General features: G+C 42.9%; 1 pseudogene; it reads right to left on the bottom strand.

Moving 5' to 3' along the window:
• Nucleotides 1-9,914: 9,914 nt before the first annotated feature.
• On the bottom strand, nt 9,915-11,481 carry LOC116275449 (annotated as a pseudogene).
• Nucleotides 11,482-13,410: the final 1,929 nt, after the last annotated feature.

The raw sequence follows: 13,410 nt of genomic DNA, 5'->3' as shown, positions 1-13,410 counted from the left end.
AATGCATAAATTCGATCCAGCCTGTACTTGACGTGGGAGAAGTCTGTCTTGGGTCTAGAACGGGGTCTCTGTGTGACCTTGAACACGTCTCTTTACATTCAGATGCTCAGCTGAACGACCAGCCTCTAAGACTTCCATCTGTTCTAAGTTGGAGGGGAGAAATGAAACTGTAAGAAAGGAGAAGGATGTGTGCTGCAGGGCTCGTCCAGGGTTTTCCTGGGAGAGTCACTGGTTCACAGTGTGACTTGGGGTGTCGGTACGAATTTCATAGGTGCCATTTTCTCCCCTGGCTGTGGACAGCAGATCTCTTTAGGCGCTGAGCTGCTTAGAAAGAACATCACTGCGGTTTCCAAAGAAACATGGTCTTGCAGTCCAGAGACAGCAGGTGGCGCTCTTTCTCCTGAAACAGATTGATGTCTGCAGCTTGGCTTGCAGGCTGTGCGGGGGATGCAAACTGAGTAAGATCTCTGCAGTCTGGAGGCATCCAAAGAGACCCGGGCAAAAATGGCTGGTCAGGACTGCCTGCCAAGTATAACTATTCCCTCACTTGAATGCGCCCTAGAGGTGCCAGCTGGGCTTGGGCTGCAGCACCGACCAAGGTAAACACACACAGCCTCTTTTTCACAATTTTACCGTTAAGTTGCTGCATTTGCAAAGGAAAATCTTCATTGTCACAAATGATGACTGTATCTGTCTGGGCTTCAGATTGTGGTAAGGAAGAGTCACTCCATCTCTGTGTGTGATAAGTATACTTATCACTCATTACATGGGAAGGTGAGAGATCCAGGGTTCTCCCTGCCATTTTAGGTGAGACAGCATCCCAGGGAAATGCAAACAACAACAACAAACGAAGCAGGATCTGGGAGAATGTCTTACCTGGAGGACCCAGCTTTTACCTGGGAGATGTTGCAACGTCTCAGTGAGGAAAACCTGACATTAGCTCTCCTTTGAAGATATTAAAGAAAAGTAAAAACAAAACAAAAACAAACAAATGAACAAAAAACCAAAACAAAACAATTTCATAATGAAGTGAAAAGATCACTGGATTGGAATTCATGAGTCTAGTAAGGCCGCTCACTGGCTGTGAGACTTAGGCAGGTCACTTACCTCTGGTCCTCAGTCTCACTTTGATTTTCAGTAGTAATCAATAACTTACATAGCATGTATATATGTGTGTGTGAGAGAGAGAGAGAGAGAAAGAGACAGAGAGAGAGAGAGAGAGACAGAGAGAGAGAGAAAGTGAAGAGAGAGAGAGAGAGAAGAGAGGCAGGCTATCAAATAGAATAGCTCCTGGGGGGAAATTTGTATAAGGCAAGAGAGAAACATACATTATTGGGGACTGAGGAAATCCTTTCACTTTAATTTCCATTTCAATCATTGAAGCTCATAGTGACTATGCCCAGTGAAAAAGCCATGCCATTTTCCTCTTCTGGGAACTGAGATAGATCCCTCAGAAGTATCACAATCGATATATATATATATATGTACCTATGATCTCCATTCAGTTGCTAGAACAGCTGTGTGCCTTCCATCAAAGACTCTCTTCTGGCTTCTGAGGTGGGGGGCAACTTCAACAGACCAGGTTCCAATGGGGAGAGAGAGGGAGCTCTTCTTTTGCTCCTGGGGCACTGGAAACATGTGGTAGAGGTGAGGAGGGAGGAATCATGGTGGGTGACAGGTGGCGGTGTTCCAGGGACATGGGAGGAAACTGCAGTATTGCACTCCTACTTGATGGGCTTGGCCATTCATCAGCCATGAATTGAGAACGTCTTATGTACAGGCTAGGCACATAGCTGTCAACATGAATTGAGAACCTCCTATGTGCAGGCTAGGCACCGGGGATGCCTTTGGAACCCCACGCAGTCTTTGCTCTCAAGGAGTGCACTGTCTCATCAAGAGAAAATAGATAGAGTCTGTTTTCCCTTCAGCCCAAACAAGCACATTTAGGCCCTAAGGGGCTCACATAAGTGCCCTGCTCAGAGGACTCTCCTTCCCAGTCTTCCTACTCCCTTGCTCAAGGTTTGGCTAGACACAGTCAGTAATAAAAATGATGCTTTTCAGACCAGTGGATGCAGCTTTGCATGTGCTTTGGCCAGTATGCAGATGGCTGTCAGGCTGCAGTATTGAGGATTATGTTTGGCAGGAATGTGCTCTGATTCCTTAACTGTAGGCTTTGGGGACCAGAAGTGGCCAGGGCCTTAAAGGCAGCTGAAGTGAAGCAGCTCTTCTGCACACTCAGCAGCATCAGGCTTCAAGCTGCAGTGAGGCATGGACCCAAGATAACTGCAGCGCCCCAGGTGGGATGCTGCAGTATCCTTGGGAATACCCGTGGCTGCTGCAGGACACACTGAGCACAGTGGGCCGTGGTTGGGTCTGAGCTGCCAGACACAGGGTGAGCTGCTAACTCACTGCTGCAGCCATGAGACCTGTAGCCACTGGAACAGCACGGGGAATTCTTTCTTACTTTAAAGGAGTATGTGACAGAGAGGAGGGCAATGGGATAATGAGTCAAAATGTGAGCCTAAATAGCAGCTGTAACTATTTTCATAGAATTCTTGGGCAGAAATGTTTTTAATCAGCCTTGGAAGGATGCCATATTGGGGAAGTTATTCAATCAGTCAGCCAGCATGTATTAAACACCCATTGTGTGCCTAGCATTTATTGTGTGCTTAGATTATAAGGGGAAAATGAGGAGTGCAAGATGTTCTTTGCCCCACTTGGGGATTATAAGACTGGCACTTAGAGAACCTTATTCTGTGCCAGACACAGTATTTGATGTGCGCTAGTTTATGTAATCTCACAGTAACACTGTAAAATATTACAGGTATTTTAATTTATTCTACTGTCAGTTGGGAAGTTAGGATTTGAACCATGTCAGTTCAAAGTCAGAGCTCTTTACCACCGTGCAAGTCTGTTGTTCGAGAAGTGCACACAACTGGAGAACAATGCAGGATGATTCATGGCTAAGTGCTAAATCATATTTATAATACAAGCATTTATGATGAGTCCAGAATAAATTCCTATCAATCTGCAACCCTGAGTCAGCTGAAGTGTGTAGATTTGCTTATGTTTAAGCAAATATTGAGCCTGCAGAGGGAGTTTTTGAGAAGGTGGAGGGTCAGAATGAGCACTCATAAGGTTGGTGAGGGGCAGCTGTGGGTACCATCAAAGGGACAACATCAGATGACCTGCTGTGAGTCTCAGGCCACTGTGTGCCTAGAATGGCCCTAATTGTTGGGGAAAACACAGAATAATAATTACACATATTTTTGCTCTTTGAGAATTTAGTCTGGTTGGATTTACCTGATCAATTAATCAACTTAGGAACTATTAGCAAAATAAGAGGAGAATGAGGTTCATAACGGGTTGAAGAGGGTCTCTGACCATCCCATTCAGTCTTTAGTGGGTCAACATTTGTGTTAGCAAGGAGTCCATGGGCCTTTTACCAGATGATATTGACAAAGACTCGAAAGCTCTTAAATGTTCCTGTAGAGATACTGGCTATACGTCCATAGCAGAGCTGACTGGAACTACCTAAGCCCTCTGGTTTCAAGGATAAGAGATAATCCTGGGCAGCTGTCAGAGAAAAATCTCTCATAAAACTGATGAAACGCCTTTGTCTTTTGGCTGATAGAGCTAATTTTTCCAGGGACACAAATGTGCCAGCTCTCTGGTCCAAAGCCCAATGTCTCATACACTTCTTGGGCACTCATTTGGGCTCATGGATTCAGGTTACAGTATCTCCTTTTCTCTCTTTCTCTAGTATTTAGCTAAGGTGGTGACTGATGCAATTGACCTGATCCTACTTCTGCTTTGCCCATAGTTATTAATTTTTTTGGATCCCTATCAGGGACTCTATAAACTTTAGCTGGCTGACTGAGTTCTGATGGGGGTTTTAGAAGCTAAAAATTGTGAGGAAGATGAAGAAATGAATAAGATCGGGTAAAGATATCTTCCTGGACAAAACCCTTTGGCGGAATGACAGAAAAGTAACAGATGAGTTCAGAAGACTTCACAGGCAGAATCTGAGACCCAGACCAGATCAGGGTCCCAGTAACCATGGAGAAAGCAGTTTCCACGACAGTCAAGCAGAAGGAAACTTGTCACCGCATACCTGAAAGAAGTTGCTCTGGCACTGTTTTATGGGAATGGAATAATTAAGAAGGTGGGCTTGGTTGGTTATGGGCAAGGAAGAATAGATCAAGCAAAAAATTTTGAGTTGAGGCAGGGATAACTAGAGAAGACTGATAACCATGTTGACTAGTCCCAAGCTAAAGAGAAGACTGAGGCTTAAATTATAATGATCAAGTTATGTTTCTTCTTTTGAAAGATCTCTATTCAGAGAAAATAAAGTTGTTTTTTTAACTGGGAGTACCTGGCTCTACCTGTTCTGTACTGCAAGAGACCCTGCGAAGTGGATTATCACAGAAGAATCAAGGGGAGAAGCCAGGGCCCAATAACCTGTTATTTCAAAGCAAAACCACTGCCTTTGCGTGGTGGTGAGGTAGGATTCTTTCCGTGTGGTTAGACTCACTGAGCAGCTTTCTCTTTGGGGCTCTCCTAGGCCTATTTCCTGGTGCAACCAGTGACCAAGTGAGACCCATATTCCATGATAGCTAAGAATTGGCTCTGGGCTTGGGCTGGAAATAGAGATACTTAGAAAACTGTTAATTTCTCAGCTGGGGGCAGTGGCACATGCCTGTAATACCAGCATTTTGGCAGGCCGAGGCAGGCGGATCGCTTGAGGTCAGGAGCTCGAGACTAGCCTGGCCAACAGGGTGAAACCCTATCTCTACTAAAAATACAGAAACTAGCCAGGTGTGGTGGTGCATGCCTGTAATCCAGCTACATGGGAGGCTGAGGCAGGAGAACTGCTTGAACCCAGGAGGCAGAGGTTGCAGTGAGCTGAGATCGCACCACTACACTCCAGCCTGGGCAACAGAGTGAGAGTCTGTCTCAGAAAAAAAAAAAAAAAAAAAAAAAAAAAAAAATTGTCAATGCGGGGTTGTGTCTCACTCATCTCTTTATCCTCGGCACCTAAAAAAAATTCCCAACACATCATAGTAAGCCAGTTATATATATTGATTGAGCCATTTTAAATGATTTGTGCTTTGGGATTGGCTATGTGGAAGATAAAAGATCTAAAAGACAGTGTCCTGTTTCTGTTGCCTCAGAAGTATTTCTCAGATAATAAAATATTGGCAGATTTCTGATGACTCTCAAGAAAGCCTAGAAATAGAGCTAAAAAACATGGAGGATAATAAGTTATTCCAGGAATAGAAGAAAAGAAAGTCCCTTCAAGAGAATTTATTGAGGTTTTGGTTTCTCTAAGGATAGTGTGGTATAAGGAGGCAAACTGTTGGAGCAATGTTTGCAGGAAATGTTTTCTCAACATATGAGGTGTTTGTCAGGTGGACGAGGACAGTGTGTGCAGGACGGATGTGGTACAACAAAGCCCAGCCAGGGAACTTCCTGGGGTGACTGTTGATGGGGTGGGTGGGAGTTGGTGTAGATAGAGCACAGGTGAAGGGTGGAGATGAGACAAAAAGGGCTACAGCTGTATGATTCCATTTTCCTTCTAGAAAGACGACCCTGGCAGGGTGGCTCACACCTGTAATCCCAGCACTTTGAGAGGCCGAGGCAGGCAGATCACGAGGTCAAGAGAACTAGACCATCCTGGCCAACATGGTGAAACCTCATCTCTACTAAAAATACAAAAATTAACTAGGCATGGTGGCACACGCCTATAGTCCCAGCTGCTCAGGAGGCTGAGGCAGGAGAATCACCTGAACCTGGGAGGTGGAGGTTCCAGTGAGCCTAGATCGGGCCATTGCACTCCAGCCTGGGCAACAGAGTGAGACTCCGTCTCAAAAAAAAACCAAAAAAAAAAAAAAAAAAAAAAAAATGAAGAAGAAAGAAAGACAACCCTGGAACCCTGGGCGTAGTGTAGAAGGAGAGGAGGAAGGAATGATGGGGAGGCAGCAGGTCCAGGTAGGATTCAACTGCAATAACCTGAGTGAGAACTGAGAAGAACCTGAGCTGGCACAGTGCCCGCCGGCGGGAGAGAAGTCAAACTGGGAAATGAGAGGAGTTGCACCTGACTGAGCTTATCGATTGTCTGAGGTTGGCGGTGAGGGAGCAGAAAGAGTCTGGGAAGGTGAACGTTCAGGGTTTGAGGTCCTGCTGCAAGGAACAACATTCTTTGAAATGTTTTTATTCTAAACATTCATGCAAATTTCTATTATTTTACTTAAAAATATACCAATGTTTGCATTTCCATGAAAATAATACGTAAAACAAGTTTACAGACTGAACTTTCCAAAGCTTCAGAGAAAATGGACATGTAAGAAAACTGTACCATGGTCATGTGTGATTTCTGATGCTCCCAGCAAATACCCCTTTTGAAAAGTGTGGGAGTCTTCCATGATCCGGCAACACCTCCCCTTGTAACCTTCATTTTGGCCAAACTGATCTATTTACTGTTCCCTCAGCCTTCTCATGAATATTCTACTTCTCTGGTTTTGGATGTTTCAGATTTTCTGGTGCTACTCTGGGCCATCTTCCAGGTCCAACTGAGACACTGCATCCTCCCTCCAGCCTTCCAGAACTATGACCCCCTTCTAGCTCCTTTCTCTGGAATTCTGCAGACTTGTTCTGCCCTGCTTTTATAATTTAACTGTAGATAAAACCATATATAAAAAGAGCTAAAAAAATGTATTATGGCTATTATTATTATAGGGCTTCAAGGTTGTATGTTTAGTTTTTTTTTTCAAGCACATTTTAAGTCCTAGATTTTAAGTCAGGGACTATGTCACTGATGTCTTTGTTGCAGCACTCAGCTCAACATATACTTTTTGGATAGATGCAGTCATTCTGTATATAGAAAACAAACTTATATTCAAGTAGAGGGAACAGATGGTAACTTTTTTCCCCAGAATATATCTGTGACTTTAAATTGAATGTTTATTCCCATTAAATGAACTATTTTATTTCCTCTGTAAAGTAAATTTAAGTAGCAGAAAGCCAGGATATCTCCTCTTTTTATGTTTTCTCCTTTGATGTGACCAGTAAAAGGTAGGGCTTGGGTCATCTTAGGTGGCTGTGATTCTGACATTGTGCAAGTGCAAGCATTTTTTTCTGTCAAGTCTGCCTGAGCCCAGTTCTTAGCTTTTTAGGCAGACATTTTCCTGCTTGCAAAATCAAAAGGTAGAAAAGCTGAGAGAAGTATGATGGGAAATTGCTTTCTAAAGACACCCATGCAGAAGCGTGTGGCTTTCCCTGAAGGCCTCCTCTCCTTACACTAGGTTGAGTATTTCCACCATGTCACACTTTATTGTTAGTGTTGATGGCCTGGGCTCCCCGATAGTGGAAGCTCCCTGGGGGGATGTCTGTGTCTTACAAGGCAAAATCTCATCAAAGATTGTATTGGAGTTATTTCTTGAGAGAACGTATGAAGAGAAAACTGGAAAATGTACCAGTAGAAGGTAGAAGGAGACAAGGATCATGTGATACTTTTTCAGTCCACTAAAGGTCTGAATCTGGTAATTATGGGTTGAGAAAATGGAGAGAAAAAATTCAGAGAATTTCTGGTGAGGCTGTTGATACAAATAGAAAGGCTGAATGAGAGAAGTCAAATTAATAAAAGCAGAAAAGTATGGAATAAATGGATAAGACTATGCTTTGGAGGAATCAAAACACAGTATATCAGTTAAGTGACTTTAGATTCAGAGACGAAAATGGAGTCTTTTGAGTTCATTTCATCTCCTTTCATATCATCCTGGAACCACATTCCAACTGGCAAGGCACTAGTTATCTACTGGATCTCTAAATCCTTTAGAGGTGAATTTAACCTCCAAAGTGTGCTTTGAATTGGTGGTTTCTTCACCGTCATTATTATTGACTTCCTATGGCTGCCATAACAATTTATCATACACTTAGTGGCTGAAAACAATACAAATGTATTATCTTATAGTTGTGTAGGCTAGAAGTCTGATGTGAATTTCATTGGGCTAAAATGAAGGACTTGGTAGGGCTGCATTTCTTTCTGGAGGCTCTAGGAGAGAATCTGCTTCTTTTCCTTTTCCAGTTTCCAAAGGCCATTTGTAGTCCTTGGCTTGTGGCCCCTTCCCCCATCTCCACACCCAGCAATGTTACAGCTCTCTGCCTGGCTTTCATGATCACATTTCTTTCTCTGATCTTTTTTTTCTGCCTCTCTTTTCCACTCTTAAGGACCCTTTTGATTATTTTGGGCCACCCAGATAGTCCAGAACAGTCTCTGTATTTTAAGGTGAGTTAAAAGTTTCTATCTGCAACCTTAATCCCCTTTTGCCATGTAACCTAATGTAGTGACAGGTACTGGGAATTAAGGAGTGGATATCTTTGGTAGGCGAGGATTTATTCTGCTTACCACAATCCCTGGTCACCATTATCCTGACCTGGATTGCTGCAAAAGCCTGAGCTCTGCGGGCATCATACAGCCAGCAAAGAACAGAGCCAGAATGTGAATGCAGGAGTCAGACTGCCTGTTAGGCAGTTAGGAAGGCGAGCCTCTCTCAGCCTCAGTCTCCTGTAAAAGGAGGACACTAATAGCATCTACCTCATGGGTTGTTATCGTTGTGAGGATTAAATATATACCTGTCACACAGGGAGCACTGTGTTAGCAATTGTTAGCAATTGACTAACTTTATTAGTTAGTCTCCTGGTCTCTACTCTCAACACTCTCCACTCTGTCCATACTGAAGCTAGAGTGATCTTTCTTAAACACAAGTTGATCATGTTCTTCCTTTTCATGCTATGAAAATCATTTATGCTATGGTCTTTGCTCCCCAACCTCTCTACATTGAGTCCAATTAGGCTGTTTGAAATCAATTGAATGGGGCAGATATTTCACATTTCTGTGCCTTTGTACACGGCACTCTGTTTGCCTGGACTTCCTTCCTCCCCTTGACTCTCTGTCTCACTTCATGCATACTTCAGAGCCAATTCTCTGAAATCCTGGGCAGAGTGGATGACCAACTGAACTCTTTTGCACCAGCTATGTATCTGTGCTCCACACCACTCACACCCGAGTGAGCCACACTGGCCGCGTAGCTATTGCCTGGAGCCTGGCACGTACTAGACACTCAAGAAAAGAGTGTTGAGAGCACCGTGCTGGGAATTTATTCTTTGCAATTTATTGGAGTGTTTTCCTCATGCATTTTTTTCAGGTGTCTTTTTTCCCATACTGCCAGAAGCATCCATTTGCCTCAAGGAGGATTAGGGTTTCTATAACAGGAACGCAAAAGGAAAACTATCTAGCTTTTGATGCCCAGAGTAGGAATTATTTTAAAACATCTTTTAGTTTGATTTTTTTTAATTACATAGTTTTGTGAAACCAGGACTTGCCAATTAGAAAGGGCTTTTCAAAACTTCTTTGGCTTTTTTAGTGTATTAGAAGCCAGCTTAGTTGAACTAGGTCTTAGAGATTATTCCATAGCATAGAGGGGACACCGTTTTCTGCAATTAACCTGGGCATGAAGTTTTGTTGCCCTGAGAAGAAGAAACACAAGTAGCAGAAGTGCATTCCAGAGAGGAAAATAAATGAAAATCTCCCCCTTGGGTCCTGATGAATTTTGGGGAGGAGAGAAGACATCAGGTGGTGAGAATCTTGCATCGTGCTTCTACCTGGTAGATGTGGGAAAGCCAGAAGCAGAGGACATTTACATTTTCCTAATTTCCTTTCGGGACTCTGGGAGGAAACTGCCTTGGAAGATATTCCTTGTGTCATATGGAACAGTCATGTTGGAACAAAGCAAATGGTGAGCTATGGTTAAGCAGAGGGGGAACTTGAGCTCAGCTTCTAGAGGCCTTCCTTTCCTCTCAGGTTGAATGAGAAGAATCCAGAAAGTTCTTCCTGCCCTACTGAGTGATGCGCCCTACTGAGTGATCATTGATGAAAAATCATCCATGAGTTCCTGAAGCTGAATAACAGGAAACTGTACTTGTTTTTCAAACCACTTGGCTACTGTAAGAAGCTGCTGGTCACAAAATGCATGTCCAGTCAACTGCAGTCCTACTGGCAACCCTTGGTTTGGGCGTGCAGCAGGGATACTCACTGCTGGCAATCCTGCCATATTTACAGCTTGTGTAAAAATATCATTCTAGGAACTTCGTGTTCTGTTGTCTCCTTTGATGAACTCCAAGTATGGTACTGCCTCACTTAAGATGGTGGGAGTTAGCAAAACGTCTACTCCAGAGTTAAAAGCATTTGCAAAGTCATTAGCAATGAGGCGTTGCACTTTCTGTGCTTTGATGAAATAATTTTCCCAGTTTTCTTTTAATAAGAAAAAGTTTCCTGAGAGAATTCTTCCTCTCACCACATCATTGAACACTTCTTGTCTGGTTGAAGCATACATGGCTTCAACCATGAGTGGACACATTGAGTAGACACATCAATGTCACATCTGTGACCATATTGTAGCCCATCAAGTCTTGCCATATTTAATGCCACTTCTGACGTACACAGTACATGATAGCAGACAATTGAATAACTGGTGTGAGGAATGGATACTTCAATTACTTTAGCCCCTTCGACTCAAAGAGGTCAATAACTTTGGACCAAAAAGACTGTACTTCACTTGATAATTCTGGCACAAGATATTCCTTTGGAATTCCTATACATAGTTTGCTCACATGTGCCAAACCAAATGAATGGATTAATAGGGTCCTGTACTGTGGTACAATCATTGGTGTCATGCCCAGCTAGTACACTGAACACAACTGCTGCATCATCCACACATCTGGTTAAGATTCCTGGCACATCCATCAAATTCACCAGGGGAATGAGACCATGATGGGAAATTAAACCATAGCTTGGTTTGAAACCAACAAGCCTGCAGTGGGCAGCAGGATTTCTGGTTGATCCTCCTGTAGCTGATCCTAAAGCCACATAGCATGTGAACGCCGACATAGCAACTGCAGTCCCACCTAAGCTTCCTCCAGTCATCAGCCAGTCTAAATCTTCATTCTTGCTGTGGGGATTCTGCTTCCTCTTTTCTCTATATTGTTTTGAATAACTCAGGGGTTTTTAACTGGTCCAAACACACCATCTGTGCTTCTAGATCCCATAGCAAACTCATCTAAATTTGTTTTTCCCATTAGTAGAGCTCCTTGATCCAACAACTTCTGTACTACTGTAGCATTAGAAGGTGGTATATAACCTTTCAGCATGTTTGATGCACATGCTGTCTCAATGCCAGATGTGCTAAAGTTGTCTTTTACTGCAATAGGAATTCCATCTAAATCCCCAAGTGACTGTTCATTCTTAGATCTCCTTTCTGACTCTTCAGCTTGTTTAAAGGCCTCCTCTTCTGATACAGTAATGTAGGCATTTAGAAACTTGGTCTTCTTGATAAGAGAGAGACGTTTTTGACAGAGCTCTGTTGGTGTAATCTGGCCTTGTGTCAGTGCTGCAGAAACTTCTCAGAGGGTCTGGCCCAGCATGGTCCTCGTGCCCAGCCTGCCACCACAGGGGCCAGGCAAGGAGGAGAAAGAGGTCATCAGTTGCTAGTGATATTACATGGGCACAGCCATCTTTAATCATCACTGCGGGATTCTAAAAATTTTAAAAGCCACCTAAAGAGTGTTCCCAGTTTGCGGCAGGGTTATAATTCAAAATGTCACTTGCAAGTTGGTTATTTGGAATTCACAAGGGATATCTCTACATAGAAATAGTGTACTTACTAGTGACCAGGTTCCTAGCCCAAGTATAACTCAAAATGCAGCTGAAATAGAGCATATTTGAAATAAATAGTTGAAGATCTTAATGGTACAATGCCAATGTTTTAAAAAATATATAACAAAAAATAAATTAAACTAAACCATGTTTATTTTGAATATTTAGTCTTTGAGGGAAACACACATTTAATTAAAAAGGGGTAAGAGGTATATGAAGATCCTAAAGAGGGTGTCTCAGCGACTTTCAGGGTTTCACTGGCTCTTTGTAAATCTGATTTTCACTTGAATGTCTACAGATTTCCGTTTTCTTGTTATTGCTGTTTCTAAGGCATCAATCTTATGTATATTGACTATGAAAATGGATTTCACATTTTTGGGTGGGAGGTGAGACTGGAGAGAATTCCTGTTATGTTCCAGGCCTGGAATCGCTTGAGATACATCGAGGGACAAAACAAAGTTTCTGTTTCTGAGGAATTTTCTTTCTTCTGGAGATATTCAGACAACAAACTAATGAAAGACAGATATACCATTGAATATCAAGTAGTGATAAGTGTTTTAAAGAAAAAAATTGGGGTAAGAGATGAGATTTTAGATACACTAACCAAGGCAAATCTCTCGGAAGGCACTGCTGACAGAGTTCCTCGAAGAAGTAGGGAGTAATCAATGTGGCTCTGCAGGAGGAAGGATATTCTAGGCAGAGAGAAGTGAAGCTTAAAACCCCATGCTTGGGCAGGTTCCAGGAACAGCAGAAGACCAGTGTGAGTTGGGTGGTGTGGCAAGAAGACAGCATAAAATGTGGGGTCAGGGAGGTCGGACGGCCATGAAAGTACTCTGTGTCTTACTCTAAGCATGATTTTTTTTTTTTCTATGTGTGAAGTTGTAAGTTTTTCTATGAGAATTGTGAAAGACTTGTGTACAAGAGTAAGAGGTAATGGTAAAAGATGGATGAAAGAGGGAGAAAGCATTTTTTTGGTCATACTTCTGAGTAAATAGATAATTTGAGATGTATTTACTCAGGGATAAATAGAAGGGGTAGAGCAGGGAACTAGTGAAGGCGGCAGGGGTCAGATAATTTCCAGAGCTAACCACTAGATGGTGCATTTAGCCCAGGACAGCTTGGTTACCGTCCAGAGCAAGCCTGGGATAGGGAGGAACAGAGCAAAACCACAAATTTACTTAGACGAAAGTCTATGCTTCAGTGTAAAAACTTGTCACTTGCTGAAATCATGGGAAATAATTATCTTAAGATAGAAGATAGTGAAAATTATGAGTAATTTATACAACCTTTATTGTTTAGATAACATTAATGTTCCTCCCTGCTTCCACATCTTTTTATAAGAATGAAGAGGAAGCTAAGGCTTCCAGGTGATCTAGATAATACCACCCCACCCCAGAACAACCACATGATTTACAGCAGGAGTGGAAGGGGGACTGAAACTCTGTGTGCTCCTGCCAAAACTCCAGTCCCTTCTTCCTCAACATACACAGCCTCTCCATGACCACCACAAGGCCTGACATCATCTGGTTCTTGATCCCATTTTGCATGAGTTATCACAAGAATTCCAAGACTCTCAGGTCCTCCTAGCCTTAGACTCTAACTCCCATAAGGGTCTCTGCAGGATGTTGCAATGGAGCCTCCCCATCCACCTGCTCTGCTTTCTGATTCTCCATGGCACTTACAGCTCCTGCCATTTA

This window comes from Papio anubis, chromosome 1 (genome assembly GCF_008728515.1).
Source record: "Papio anubis isolate 15944 chromosome 1, Panubis1.0, whole genome shotgun sequence".
NCBI classification, from domain to species: domain Eukaryota; kingdom Metazoa; phylum Chordata; class Mammalia; order Primates; family Cercopithecidae; genus Papio; species Papio anubis.
The sequence above is the reverse complement of the archived record's forward strand: the minus strand, read 5'-3'. Positions and strand labels throughout refer to the sequence as shown.